A 13,279-nucleotide genomic window follows, 5' to 3' on the forward strand; every position below is an offset into this window, starting at 1 on the left:
TCCAGGGCTATTTAGGGTCTTTAACGATCATAACAAGCCTTGAATTGAACTGTCCGGTCCCAGGCAGGGCACCTGCCACCCCGGGGTGTCAGGCTCAATGAGGTCCACAAGAGGTCTCAGTTGCTAGGCAGTGGGGATGACTCCCCCTTTGCAGGTCCAGAGCAATAGGCCTCAGATAGGCTATAGAGGAAAGGGGTTGCTTCTCCTTTATTGTAGCTCCTTGTAGGCTCACAGGCCAACCAGCTAGCTTCCTGGCCAACCAGCCTCCTCACCACCACTGGCCTTCATATGTGGCCTGCTCCTGCCTTATAAAGGGTTTGCCAGTCCCCTCTGGCCCCCCTTTCCTCCCTCCCTGATGTGATAAGGTCTGTCTCAGTATCCTGCCTTCCTTCTCCCCCTTGCTCCCTCAGTGCCTCTATTCCTCCTTGTATTCTGCCCACATTGCCTCTCTCTTCCAAAGGTAACCACACCCCAGCCACAGCTGTTTTGCCTTGCGCAGCCTCCCCCGGCTGTGGGCCCTGTTGCAGGGGCTCTGTGAACTTGTCGGAGGGGCCACCAGTCAAGAGGGGAATCACTGTCCCCTGGGACGCCTCCAACCAGCCTGTTGCTCAGCCAGGACCTGGACATTAATTGAGCACCTTGAATTGAACTCAGAGACACACTGGCAGCCAATGAAGCCAGTGTAGGAGAAAGCCCTGCCACACACGGCATTTTGAACCAGTTTTAGCTTCCAGGCGCTCTTCAAGGGGAGTGCCACCCAATCAAGAACAAGGTGACAATACCTATCCCAGGTTGTCACTCACAATGATAAAAAATGGTTGTCACTAATGTCCAAAAAATGATCAAATCGTAGCATGACATTCAGGAGACTGAGAACTCCAGGGAGATAGTGGGAAGCTTGACAGAGGCTAGCAGGAGATACACTGCGGATTGGCCATGGCCCTTGTAAACACCCAGGGAAATAAGGAAGCAGATGGCATTGCCTGCCTACCTTCACCTCCCCATACTCTCCATTGCTTACACGTTCATGCGGGCAACGTCAGCTATGTTTCTCTTTCATTTATTAATGACTACACTGTCTGTCCCACTTTAATGGTTTCTGTCAGAATCAATTCAGTGACAGACGTTTTACTTACAACAAACCTCCCCCCTCCCTGCCACTTCCCACTAATGTATTAAAGACTAATCCCTTTGATTTCTCATCATACAAGTTGAGTTGTTTTCATCACAGTGTCAGAAACACTGTGTTGTGGTCCTTTCCAGGCAGCTTATGTTATAGTTGTAGTGAGAAATGGGTGTGCACACTGATCTGTTTGTCCTGGGACTAGGGTGCTGCACCAGTTGAATTTCTGAGTAAAGTCAAGCCTGGCAGCAACTGTTACCCTGCACATGCCCAATCTTGTCTGATCTCGGAAGCTAAGCAGGGTCAGACCTGGTTAGTACTTGGATGGGAGACCACCTGGGAATACCGGGTGCTGTAGGCTTATACCATAGTCTTACGAGGCTTAAGGTTGCCAACCATCAAGCCTGGTTCTCCTCTGGAGGAGGAGAGAGCATTATGACTGAGCAAAAGTGCTTCCACAAAGCTCACCATGCTGCATAGTTAAGGAGGACATGTCAGTGATTTGGGGGTTGATGGTACTAAAAGTGTACCGTGAAATGACTCTGGCTGCAAATGCAGACCTGGTGCCTGGCACACACCATTATCCCCATAATGAACTGCACAGTTAGGCAGGAAGTAGTAGTGTCCTCACTCTGATTGGCTTCATCATGATACCTGGGCACTATGTTTGCAAAACCCCACAGAAAGAAGAACAGTGTTTCCTGCAACCGCTTACAGCATGCTAAGGGAGGAGAAATGGAGTAGCCTGCACTAGGACTCCCAGGAGTATGATTGCTGCCACCAGCAGGACAATGAAACAGGTGGTGGAAACTGCAAAGCTTTTTGTGTGTGTGTGAGAAACCTTTTCCCCCCTCAGTTTCAAACTGAAAACATTCTAAGAGGCTGCTGGATTCTGAATCAGACAAATAGTCCATCCATTGAGCCAGTATGCTTGCCTTTAGAGTTAGATCAGAGTTACCCTGATCTATGAATCTCTCTGGATGACCCATTATTCTTTTGCAGGTACCCTACCCAACAGGTAAGGTTGTTGTAAGGGTAACATGGAATGAGATGTACACTGTCCTGAGCTCCTTGAATGGAGATCAATACTGCCAATTTCATTACTATTCATTGGCAAAAATTCTGTGTGACTTCTCAGCAGGGGCCATTGAGTTATTTCCTCTCCTTGATCTGGCTGTCTCTATTCTGAAAAAAGAACCCAAATGCATCCCTAAGAACATATGATTTTGGCATGCCAAATACTCAGATCCAAATATTTAAATCATTTAAAGCTGGCCTGGTTTTATAGCCTTCCTGAATGCATCCCAGAATCCAAGTATAATGTTTTTCCTTTTTTTGATCTTTATTTTTTCTTGCCAAGAGCAATTTAGTCGAAGGACAGTTATGGAGATTGAGAGGCAGGGGGCAAATGTGTGGGAAGTGGAAACCATGGAAAGACTGGGTGGCTTCCCAAGACCCAGAAGCTCCACATTTCAAACTAGACATGGACAAACTCCTCTCAATGTGAGTCAAAGCTGGGCTTGGCAAACTTGGCAAAAAAATGGAAAAACCGAACTCAGGTTCACCTTTGGGTCCTCTTGCATGATTAGGGGTGTAGTGGGGTCCTGCAGTCCCCCAACACTTGCTGCACCTTCCTTGCTCTTCCTTCACGCTTATCCAAGGGAGGCCACAGCAATAGTGGGAGGCATTGGTGGGAGACCTCTCTTCCTCCCTGGCATCTGAGATGCTGCCATGGTAGCATTCTAACATCCACAGAGGGTGACATGCACCAGCTCAGAGTACAGTCCCAGATGGAGAAGATGGGAGAGATGGTTCTTGGCACACAACTGAGGCAGGCATAATGAGCTGGCGAAGTTCATTTTCCCTTGTGAATGTGAATGACATCACTACTTTAAACTAGTAGTTTTCACAATGGGGAGGGGGGAAAGAGGGGCTGGACAGTTGCTAGGGAGGCTTGAATTCATACCCTGTTGGGCTGGCAATCAAGCTACTAACCTTTGTGGGATTCAAAGGGGGCTATTGGATATGCAGGTGCCATGTTTTGCACCCAAATGCAGCTGGAATTTTCTTCAGAACCCATTGTCTATTTAAGAACATAAGAATATAAGAACAGCCCCACTGGATCAGGCCATCGGCCCATCTAGTCCAGCTTCCTTTATATAATAATAATATTATAATAATAGCAGGTATTTATATACCGCCTTTCTTGGTCTTTATTCAAGACTTTATTCAAGGCGGTTTACATAGGCAGGCTTTATTAAATCCCTTATTAAATAGGGATTTTTACAATTTCAAAGAAGGTTCTTTCTTTCAAGAACGACTACATTCAAGGTGTTTCATTCCGATCTGGCTTCACATTCTGGCCTCCATCCTCCCACGCTCAGAGCAGATGGAATTGCTCGGCTTCAGCTTGTCAGCTGCTCCAAGGTCGCACGGTGCCGGTGGCCTCGAACTGGCGACCTTGTGGATGTTATCTTCAGGCAGACGGAGGCTCTACCCTCTAGACCAGACCTCCTGACCACCAAGTGCCCCAGGGAGCACACCAGATAACAAGAGACCTCATCCTGGTGCCCTCCCTTGCATTGCCATTCTGACATAGCCCATTTCTAAAATATAATAACATAACACCAGAACCACATAACACCAGAACCAGGGGACATGCACTAAAATTGAGTGTTGGGAGAGATAGAACAGACAAAAGAAACTATTTCTTTACTCAGCGTGTGGTTGGTCTGTGGAACTCCTTGCCACAGGATGTGGTGATGGCGTCTGGCCTGGACGCCTTTAAAAGGGGATTGGACAAGTTTCTGGAGGAAAAATCCATTTCGGGTTACAAGTCATGATGTGTATGTGCAACCTCCTGATTTTAGAAATGGGCTATGTCAGAATGCCAGATGCAAGGGAGGGCACCAGAATGAGGTCTCTTGTTATCTGGTGTGCTCCCTGGTGAGGGACTGTGTCGAACGCCTTCTAAAAGTCCAGATATATAATGTCCATGGGTTCTCCTGCATCCACATGCCTGTTTACCTTTTCAAAGAATTTTAAAAGGTTTGTGAGGCAAGACTTACCCTTACAGAAGCCATGCTGATTCTCCCTCAGCAAGGCTTGTTCATCTATGTGTTCTGAGATTCTATCTTTGATGAGGCATTCCACCATCTTACCCAGTATAGATGTTAGGCTGACCGGCCTATAGTTTCCCGGGTCCCCCCTCTTTCCCTTTTTAACGATCGGCGTGACATTTGCTATCCTCCAGTCCTCTGGCACAGTGGCCGTTTTGAGGGACAAGTTGCATATTTTAGTCAAGAGATCAGCAACTTCATTCTTCAATTCCTTAATAACTCTTGGGTGGATGCCATTAGGGCCTGGTGACTTATTGATCTTTAATTTATCAATGAAGTCTGAAACATCTTCTCTTTTAACCTGTATCTGCCTTAAATTCTGAAATGGGGATAAATTTGGAAAAGTGCTGATATTTCAGAAGTTCTCATGGGGAGATTTTCGGAAAAGAGCATCACTCACAGGGAACTCGCTCTCTAACCAACTATAAAGCTCACTAGTTTGAGACACCCATGCAAAACCAAACCAACTGGCCAAAAAGAAAAACTCTCACCAGATTTATTGGTCTCAAAGTGTACAAGCACCTTCCCCATTACCAGTGTCCAGCTCTAAGGGGAATTTATGATCAGAATGGAACGCAGAGAGAGAGAGATATTTCCAATATAATGACTTTTTTTCTGGGAAATGGCCCAGTTGTATGGCCTCCTTTATATAAGCCCCCAAATACTCTGTCAGGTTTTGTGTTTGTTCTCGTCACATAAGAACATAAGAACAGGCCCACTGGATCAGGCCACAAGCCCACCTAGTCCAGCTTCCTGTATCTCACAGCTGCCCACCAAATGCCCCAGGGAGCACACCAGATAACAAGAGACCTCATCCTAGTGCCCTCCCTTGCATCTGGCATCTGTTCACAAGTTGTGCTGAGCCACAAGGATTTCCGTGAGAAAACCGGACTGCAGCAGCCTTATAGTTTCAGCTGCAGGTTTCTGTGACTGTGCATTGTGTTGGCCGGCATGGGAGACTGGCTCAACTGTGCCCCTCTAAGCCATATTGGTCCAACTCTCCCAGGTTCCATTTTGAACTGTAGACTCCATCTTTGAGGGTATTTATGCAGCTGGGTACAAAGACTGCAGTGATGACTCATGCACCCCAGCTAGCTTTGTTTGCTCACATCAGAAGCACCTTCTGCTGTACACATGAACCCTCTTGGGGAATCTCTCAAAGGCTCTGAACACATAGAGCTGAGTTAGGCCTGGGCCATGCTCAAGCCTGTGGTATCCCTCATCATCTGAGTCAATGAGTACATGACAACAGTGATAATGATTCAAACAATGATGTAACAGTAAGCAATTGAAGGGTTTGTTAGGCAGGAAAATACTGCCTGTAAATAGACTCTGGTGTTGGTGCTTCCCTGGGTCTTGCCTCCTTTTTTTGGCGTTCTTCCCTGTGCTCTGAGCACCACACACTGCAGCTGCCGGTTTGCGCTTCTACTATCTCTGTGTTTTGCCCAACTGTCTCTAACAGTTCCCCTACCACAGGACTCAGTGCATGCACCATGGGCACAGCTGCACCCATGGAAAGTTGGATTGGATTTGGCCCTATATATGGGGCCTTGCACATGCATGTGCTCTATCCCTGAGCCATGGCCCCTCCCTTACCAAACGACCTCATCATGCCCAAACCCTGCAGCAATAGGATACTGTGAACACACACTGTTGTTCTACCAGCGAAAGAGACCGGCAAGTTCCAAGAATAACTGAGCGAAACCCAGAACCACCAGCCCCGAACAGATCCTGAGAATATGCCTTCCAACATTGCCAGGATGCTGCTAACATGCTGCTAATGGAGAAGTGACTCCCTCGTCCACAGGATTTACTACCCGTAATTGCACACTGAAAACAGCAAGGCAGCTCCTGTCTCAGTGATTCAAAGGCTGGCATGCTTCCTCTTCACAGATACTAACAGGAAATATGAAAATAACCTCCCTGTTGAATACTGCATGATATTCCAGTAATAGAGGTGCCAATTTAAGTTGCGGGGGCTTTTATCTCCTGGTGAATAACACTGGCACATGGCTCACGTGAAATGTAGCTCTCAAGAGCCTTATGATACATTTATCATTTATCATAAGATCATAAAAGGATCCATCTGAAATGTTGTAGTTCTTGAAAGACAGAACCTTTGTCAATTGTAAAAATCCCTATAGGGATTTAGCATAGCCTGCCTGTGTAAACCGCCTTGAAATAAAGTCTGAGGAGAAATCTGAAGACCATGAAAGGCAGTATATAAAAACCTGCATTATTTATTTATTTATTTATTTATTTTCCAGGGTTCCCCCCTCCCCTCTGATGATTGCCTGTGTGCCGGCCACCTTTGAAGTTAAAGGGCCAGGCTCCCCCAGGCAGATGGATCCATTTCAAGAACCATTCCTATTAGTCCCACTTGAAAGTTAGAGCTCCGCAGCATTTGTGGAGACACAAAGCAGGAGAGGGAGGACTATTTGTTGTTGATAGCTATATTTTAATATTTTATTTTAACAGCTCAATCCTACCTAACTCTCTGCATCCTGGTGCGATGGTGGTGGCGAAGCCTCCGCTGTATCCTACGGGGGGGGGGGTGTTTAGCTGCTGGAGGGCTCCTTGGCATAAGGGGACATTTGCCCCCTTGTCCCAGGGTGAGCCCCAGCAGCCACTATCAGTCAATCTGGATCTGTGCCAGCTTTATAACTGATGGAAATCCAAGTTGATTCATGCAGGCAGATCAGACCTGGGAAGGGTCTGCAAAGGGTCAGTTTGCACCACTGCAAAACCCCCCCCCCACCAGGCCTGGTCTGCCCATCCCCCACCCCTTCTCCTCCTATTCTACTATTCCAGTTCCATTCTTCCCCCCTGCACCAGGCTTACCTGGCAGGCCTTCCAAGGTCTGCCGGTGCATGCATGAAGGCTCCAGCCTTCCTGCTGGTGCACTGGTAGCTTGTGTTGGCAACCAGTGCTTTACGGCAGCCAGCACTGGCCGAACATGTGGTCCACCATTGCAGCAGCCTGATAGAATCAGGCTGTAAGTCTTGCATGTGGTGTGAGATTTTGCTGAGCACCAGATTCGGTCTAAGCATTTCCAAAGAACTTTGTTCCCTGTCTGAATGCATGGCTTTAGGTAAAAGCTGTATGTGAGTTCTCTTCCAAAACCAGAGCTTTACTCAGTAGTGCATGCATACCCACATATCTGTACGGTTAATGTCCATACATGGAATCTGGTATCAGGCACAGGATTTAGCTTTCTGAGGATCTCCATTTTATGTCTTTGTTTTTCAAAAAAGAATATCGGTTCCTAGCTCTACTGTTGTCAAGAAAATAATAAAAACATGTGACTAATTGTTAAATCATCGACATGGGAACACTTTGGTCTTAAATTTCAATATGTGCTTTATTCAGCTGCTTTAGTAACCAACAAAGGTTATCAGTACCATGTTCTTGCCGTTCTAGAACAATCCTACAGGAACATAAGGGATAAAAAAGAGAAACTAGCAAAACAGGAATTTGTGATTATGTCTGTTTACATTGCAACAGTACAATTTTACTAGATATGCCCTAAGACACATGCAACAACATGCTCAATAACAGAGAAGCAAACATGTATGCAGGGACCATGTGAGGCTGGCTTATGACACACTCCAAGGATTTGGGCATTCAACAATGATGGGGGGCACAGAAATATAGTTGCAAGACAGGACTAATGTTTTGCACTCATGTTCCCATTGTAAACATGTTTTCTTTGAGACAATTTCTGTTGATTGTGATCAAATTAACTTTCAAGTAAGCGTGCCAATGACTTTGATCTTTTTCTTTCCAGTATATTAGTGTACAAACAATAATGATTCAGTCTATGATGTGTCCAGCAATGTAGATGGTTAGGGGAGAGCTATTTGCTGGAAGATCCTTACCCCTCCGCTCCCTGGAAGCTGCCTATGGCAAAACTTCTTGCAGTTCTCCCAGATCCGGATCCTCTGATGGTCACTGCTGTCCTTACTTAGCCTCCTAGGTAATACGCAGTTATTACCTTATTTCCCTCTTTTCTGTCCCTGGTTATGCAACAGCTAAGGCTTCACTCCATGAGATCTAGAATTTATATACAGTGGTGCCTCGCATAACGAATGCCCCGCGCACCGAAAAACTTGCATAACGAAAGAGTTTTTCAATTGAGTTTGGTAACTCGCATAACGAAAGTTTCTGGCCGTGCTTCGCATAACGAAAACTTTTTAGGTCCATGCTTCGCATAACGAAAACTTTTTAGGTCCATGCTTCGCATAACGAAAACTTTTTAGGTCCATGCTTCGCATAACGAAAACTTTTTAGGTCCGTGCTTCGCATAACGAATTTTATGTAACGTATACGCATAACGAATAACAGTATGTATGCCTTTAAAGAGCACATAATAAACACTTTGTAAACCAAATTTGACTTCGTTTTGACCTTTTTTGCCCATAGGAACGCATTAATTAAATTTCAATGCATTCCTATGGGAAAACGCGATTCGCAAAATGAAAAATTCGCATAACGAAAGGATTCGCGGAACGGATTAATTTCGTTATGCGAGGCACCACTGTACGTTTGGTGGCAGATGGAAAGTGTTGACCCTAAATATTTCCTCCTATCCAATGAATATGAAAAACTCCTATCCAATGAATATCCAATGAATATGAAAAACTATTCATTTGGTAATGAATCGGGTATGTAATATAGGAACTGGGAAGACACTTCTGACTACCACTGGAGCAGAATGGTTATAGGTCCCAAAATGAGCTGCAAAGCATGGTTGTAACACACCCACCCTGTGTATTATCACTGTTGCGGTGTTTGTGAAAATACTTTCTGAGAAAAATAAATGCCCACCTCTATGGAGCACGGCTCTTGTTGTAATGACTCCCCTAATTGGCTTTGTAAGGGCGGCCTTTGTGCTCTGCAAATTGCTGACATTAGCAAGCCTACTCGCAAATTATGATTTCCATAGTTTCAAGCAAGTTCTAAGCTACACAGAAAATATGGAGCTATCATATATTTCTGGGTCTCTTCAAAAGCCAACTTGACTGTGAAACTCAGATGACTCTCCGAGCCAACCAAATGCTTCAAAACAGTGTTTGTTCTACACGAAAAAGAACACAGAATTGCAACTAATTTGATCTTATTTCATGAAGTGTTTTTGATCTAAGGTTCAGGTTTCAGCAGCTGCAGGCTTGCAATGGTTGCCAAAATGGACAAAAATCAGGTGCTCTTTCTTCTGCGTCTTTTCCCACTCATTTCTTTTACCCAGCAGCCATTACGAGAAAAGGTTTAGCATGGAGAAATGCAGGCAGGTATTAACGTCGGACAATATGTTGTCCCAAATGAAGTCTGTTTTCTGGAGGAACAACATCTCAGCTGCTATCCTCCCTACCCCCACCCCGAGGCATAGCTAGACAGGGTGTAAAGCACTAAGTTTTGCAGGAAGCCTCACCACAGTGTGCAAGCTGCCCCTTGCATGCTGCAGTGAGGCTCCCTGCAAAACTTCGTGCTTTGTACCCCTCCTAGCTACGCCACTGACCCCGTGCCCTTTTCTATTTGCCATCCTACAGATGTTTGTAATAGCTTGAGTTGAATGCTCTTTAGAAACTGCAAAATAAAGTAAGCTTTGAGTGAGCTATCAGCCCAATCCTGAGCTGCCCAGAGCATGGGGCTGCTGCAGCACCAAGAATGGCTGCTGCAGCATCCTGAGCGCAACTGGGCAGCCACCGCCGGCTCCCCAGGGGTGGCTCCCTGGGTAAGGAAAGTAACCCCGCAATGGGGCTACTTGATTGTGCAGCAGCTCTGGAACTGCCACAGAATCAAAGAGTCATGTGTCGAGCCGTGCAGCAGTGGCATAGCTAGCGGGGGGTGGGGGCGGTCCACCCCGGGTACCACCCTTGAGGGGGTGTAACACCACAAATGCCCCAACATCACTAACATTGCGGAGATTATGTGTAACCCCATCATGTTATATACCATTGGATGCGGAAGTTCTGGCGGAACGCAGTGCAAAAATCAGGATTGAAATATCTCATTTCCAGCAAAACGTATGGCCAAAAAACCAGAAACCAAAAAATGCATTGAACCCTATGGAAAATGAAACTGAGCCACATCGCACATTTACTCGCGAGTAGGCAAATAGTTTGTTGCAAAGGGCAGCCTGGGAGGAATCCAATGACACCAGAGTGGTTCTTATCCAATGAAAGCAGGCCCCAAAAAACACCCAAGAAGGAAGTCCCTCCCTCCAAGCAGACGAATGTATTGAGCCCTATGGAAAGCGAAAGTAAGTCACATGGGCGCGTTTACTCGTGAGTAAGCAAAAGTGCCTTGGTCAAGGCAGGCAAATGGTCCTAGACAGGCAGGCAAAGAGAAATGCAAGGCTAGCTGCATGATCCCCATCTAATGAAAATGCAGCTCAACAAATGCTCCAGAAGGCAGCCCCCCCCCAAGAATAAACCAGAGGCTTGAGCTGGTAAGGTGGGCACTGGGGAGGGCTGAAAATCTCACTGATTGATCTGTGGGGGAGGGGGTGTTATTGCAGGCAGCAACCCCACCAAAAGAATAAAACAGAGCTGGTAAGGTGGGCACTGGGGAGGGCTGAAAATCTCACTGATTTATTTGTGGGGGGGGGGTGTTATTGCAGGCAGGCTACAGAGAAAATTCACTTGGTGAAACAGGGCTGGTTTCCCCTTATTTATCTGTTTTTCTTTAATTTAATTATTTATAATTATTTTATTTTGCTTGTTGATGTCACTTCCAACCATGACATCACTTCCGGTGGTATTTGGACAGATTGCCATTCTAAAAAGTCAGTCCCAGTGTTAAAAGTTTGAGAACCACTGCCTTAACTCAAAACAGGCCAATGAGACATTTGGGGGGGGGGTGATACCCTAGTATCACAATCTGGAAATTGTGGCTTTTAAGAATAATACCATCGTGTCTATTGCTTGTGGGGAAATATTCACTGCATTTATTTTTCCGGCCATTATTATTATTCATTCCGTGTCATGACTATTATTATTTCTGTCTCACCTACCTCACAGGGTTGTTGTGCGGTCAAAATAAGGGGAGGAACCATGTACACCACCCTGAGCTGCTTAGAGGAAGGGTGGTATAAAAAGTGAATTAATTAATTAATTAAACAATATAAATAATTAATTGTAATAATTATAATTATTTATTAAGTCATATGGGGTGACAAAAATTTATGGGCCCCGGGTGTCAAATGACCTAGCTACGCCTCTGCTGTGCAGCCTGCAATGGAGTTCAGGATCCAGTGGAGCTGAGCTCCACCGGTCCTGCCCTCCTCCTGCCCTACTCACTCCCCCCAACATGCCTCCTCCCTGCCCCAGAATACCTCCTCTCCACCTAGCCCCATGTCCCCACCTACCTTTCCGCCGCCTGGCGGTTTGGGCAGCCACCGAGCAGTGGAGCACCCACCTGCATTCCACTGGTGCTAGCCCAGCGCAAGCTCATGCTGAGCTGGCACTGGTGCTGGGCTGGCACGCAGAGCTCAGGATTGGGCTCTGAATCTGCAGTTCCAAATTTGGTTTGAACAGAGGGCTGAATTGAATGAGGCTGCTGCACATTTGCACAGGAATATAATGTTCAAATTCCCTCTCTATGAATAAAACCCCCCCCCCCAAATCCAATAATCATCTATTCAGTTTTGCCTTATGTGAGTTGGACTGTATGTACTTAAGCTATATTCATATGTTCCTCCATGGAAATGTGTGAGGATGTCACATTTGGGGCAGAGTAGGTGGGGGAGTTCCTGCCCACATGATGATTTCTTGTTCCTGCCCACATGATGGTATCATCCAGTTTTGCCCAGGATGATGCAAACCAAAGGCAGATCACGTAATGTTAGCAAGGCATTGCTGCAGAGCAACAGGTCTAAGTCATCTGTGTGGCCAAAGCCAATTGTACTGTAATCCCAAACAATCCTGATTAAAACCAAGCATTATCTGATAGGCAGAAAACATGCTTTCACATTCAGTTGTCTCCTCATTCCAAAAATTCTGTGTTTTCTTACGTCACAGTGGCAGTGTATGAACTGTGGCAGTGCTGCTCCTTCTCACGTTGCTGGGAATGTGCTTCTCACATCCCTGGGCCATGTAGACACTGCAGCTCCTCTCCATGCAGCTTCATCCTAGGTTCCCCAGTGATATGGGGAGGAGACACCGTGTGAGCCATTTCCTCTCATACGATCTGGCAAATGGGCAAATCTTTGGCAGAGTCCACTGAATCCCAGATGGGGATGTGCAGAAATCACAGCAATTTTATTTATTACATTTTACATCCTGCCATTCTTACTAGAATGTTCCTGGAACTCAAGGCACCATGCATGAGGTTCTTAGAGCAGTGGTCAGGACCCACTAGTGGGTCAAAATTTAATTTTTGGTGGGTCATGAAGGGCAGAGCCTCCAATGTAAACACAGGTAATGGCAAGATCAGATAAATAACTGCCTCAAGCCCCTGAGGCTATGCAAACATCAGATTGCTGCTAAATGCCCTGCAAAGAACTGAGCTCCTGCAGTTTGCAAGGACCTGAGCTCCTGCTATTTGCAAACTTGTGTAAACTTAGAGAGAGAAATGTTTCTTACAGCCCAATCCTGATCTGCCCAGTCCTCAGGGCTGCAGCGGCACCAAAATGGCAGTCCACTCACCTTTCTGCCACCTGGCGCTCGCCTGGAGTTCTGGGTGTGATTGCCCATCCTCCACCCGGCGCTGACTTAGTACATGCACATGCTGAGCCAGCGCCTGCATTGGCCAGATGTTGCAGGTGTGCCGTAGGGCCTGTTGCAACACAGCGGTGAGCCAGCACACAATGTTCAGGATCGGGCCCTTAGTTGATACTCCCCAATAAAGAATTCCAAACAAAAAACCCAGAATATTTTATGTTTTTTATTTTTCTGGGGAGAAATGGGAAAGGAAAGAGTGCATTCTTTAAAGTTCATTAGGGCTGCTCCATTATGAGAAATGGATCGAGTTTTTTGTAAATAAATAAATAAATAAATAAATAAATAAAATACTATTTACTTGTAAGTAAATAAATAAA

The 13,279-nt window shown here is 46.0% G+C and overlaps 1 protein-coding gene and 1 pseudogene across 1 annotated transcript in view; both read left to right on the forward strand.

The window, feature by feature from the left end:
• PHACTR3 (phosphatase and actin regulator 3) overlaps positions 1-13,279 on the forward strand; it is a 255,263-nt gene that overhangs the window by 216,652 nt on the left and 25,332 nt on the right. The gene's annotated exons all lie outside the window — the stretch shown is intronic.
• On the forward strand, positions 1,364-1,484 carry LOC136650339 (5S ribosomal RNA; annotated as a pseudogene).

This window comes from Tiliqua scincoides, chromosome 4 (assembly GCF_035046505.1).
Source record: "Tiliqua scincoides isolate rTilSci1 chromosome 4, rTilSci1.hap2, whole genome shotgun sequence".
NCBI classification, from domain to species: domain Eukaryota; kingdom Metazoa; phylum Chordata; class Lepidosauria; order Squamata; family Scincidae; genus Tiliqua; species Tiliqua scincoides.